General features: G+C 50.2%; 1 protein-coding gene across 1 annotated transcript in view; it reads right to left on the bottom strand.

The window, feature by feature from the left end:
* Window positions 1–2313, bottom strand: part of FLT1 (fms related receptor tyrosine kinase 1) — a 181090-nt gene that overhangs the window by 157597 nt on the left and 21180 nt on the right. The gene's annotated exons all lie outside the window — the stretch shown is intronic.

The following is a 2313-nucleotide window of genomic DNA, read 5'->3' as shown; positions in this document are numbered from 1 at the left end:
ATCTGTACCAGCGTACATTCTCTGGTCTAGCCGGATTTGTAAGGTAGAATTGGGATCATGATAATGGGGGTGGGTGGGAAGAGGAAGCATTAGAGAACTAGAGGAAAGTTGTATGTTTCATCGTTGCTATTCTGTACCCTGACTGGCTCATCTCCTCCCCATGACCCTTCTGTAAAGGGATGCCCATTTGCCTACAGAAGGCCTTTGGTCTCCACTCCACACTCCCCCTCATTCACAGATGGCAACTCTTTCCAGGAGTAGAAAACCCCATCTTTCTCCCTCAGAGCGGCCAGTGGTTTTAAACTGCTAACCTTGCGGTTAACAGCCCAGTGCAGCAAACCACTACGCCACCAAGAATTACTACTTGGTGGTGGTTGATTTTGACTCCCAGTGACCCTGTGGACAGCCGAGAACTGCCCGGAGGGCTTCTCAGGCTGTCATCTCTACAGGGACAGAAGCCAGGCCTTTCTTTGACCGCACTGCTGGGTAGGTTCAAACAATTGGCCCTCAGTAAGCCCTTAAACACTAAACTATTGCACCATATAAACTCTCAGGATTAAGGACGGATGATCCCTTCAGGACCAGGGGTGAGAGTGGCAATCCTGGGAGGGTGGGTTGGAAAGGGGTAACCGATTACAAGGATCTACATATATATAACCTCCTCCCTGGGGGACGGACAACAGAAAAGTGGATGAAGGGAGACATCGGACAGTGTAAGATAATGACAAAATAATAATTTATAAATTATCAAGGGTTCATGAGGGAGGGGGGAAACAGGGAGGGAGGGGGAAAATGAGGAGCTGATGCCAGGGGCTTACGTGGAAAGCAAATGTTTTGAGAATGACGAGGATAACGAATGTACAAATGTGCTTTATACAATTGATGTATGTATGGATTTTGATAAGAGTTGTATGAGCCCCTAATAAAATGATTAAATGAATAAATAAACTCTCAGGATTAAACCTGAGTGCCAACCACAATATATTTCAAATATGGTCTACCAGCCTAGAATGCCTTGCTATATGCCTGGCTTGACTCTTCTTTATGAATTAAAAAGCATGGGACTGGGATGAAGGAGAAGGAGAAGGTAATGTCCAAGATGATAGAGGGAGGGTGAAAACACTGTGTCCATCCATCTCCTTGAGAGGCTTCCTCTTTTGACCAGGCGTGATGTCCTTTCTCCAGGGACTGGTCCCTCCTGACCACAGGTCCAGAATCTGTGAGCCCAAGTCTTGCTACCTTGGCTTCCAAGGAGGATTCTGGCTATACGCCTCCCAGGGATATCTCTATTTAGGTCTGATACATAAACGGAAGGATCCTCCTCTTCCCAGGTTCCAGACCCAGCTCAGCCACTGACAAAGCTGTGCTATTTTGAGAGATTCATTTCCCCAAACCGCACTAGTCTCTTCCTCGGGGAAGCTAATTATAGAATCGCCAAATGACCAGTCCAGGTCCACCCGTTTGGGTTGTCCTCTACCAGCTGTGCCATCCTTCTAGAAGGGACGGGCTCTCCCACTCGTCCATGGCATCTGACCAGCTTAACTAATGGGGACAGTGGCGGCGAAGCCAGGAAATAAGCAAAGGCATTCATCCTGCTGGCAAACGGGGTGGCCTCGGACTTCTCTGTCTGGAGCCGGCCTGGATGAGATGGGCTCGGCTCGCTAACCTTCCTTTCCTGCCGCTCCTTGACAGACGTTGTGCTAGAGGCCGGCCCTCCCCCATGCTCTCATTGACCAATCAAGACAGACCTCCGTGAGGGTCTCCCTCTCTTCCCCTCAGCCTCCACCCCTCCACCCTACCCCTGCCCCTTTCTCCCTCCACCTCCTGCTCTTCCTGCTGTTGTTGGGTGCTGCCCCGGGGATCCCCGCTCACAGCACCCCGTGTGACACAGTAGAACTGCCCCCTTAGGGTTTTCCCAGGCCGCAATCTTTGCAGAAGCAAGCCACCCAAACAGCCAATGGGTGGGTTTGAACTGATAACGTTTTTGGTTAGTAATCAAGTGCTTAACCACTGCACCATCCATGGCTCTTTGAACCACTAACCAAAACCTTGATCCGAACCCACGGCCACTGACTTTCTTCCGACTCTCAACCCGAGGCTGTAACTCTTTCCAGAGCAAAAAAAAAAACCTTTCATCTGTCTCTCAAGGGGTGGCTCGTGGATTCAAACTGCTGACCTTGTGGTTAGCAACGCAGTGCGTAACCCACTAACATCTCCAGGCTATAGAGCAACTAAGCCCAGTGAGAGAGGTTCTCTGTTGTGGACGCCACTCATTTCCTGCCCAGCTGCCTCCTGGCCAAGTGTGGTGCTGTG

This window comes from Echinops telfairi, unplaced genomic scaffold (assembly GCF_000313985.2).
Source record: "Echinops telfairi isolate 266 unplaced genomic scaffold, ASM31398v2 ScPeMD7_2565;HRSCAF=3150, whole genome shotgun sequence".
Classification (NCBI taxonomy): domain Eukaryota; kingdom Metazoa; phylum Chordata; class Mammalia; order Afrosoricida; family Tenrecidae; genus Echinops; species Echinops telfairi.
Note: the sequence above shows the minus strand (reverse complement) of the source record. Positions and strands in the feature narration are given on the sequence as shown.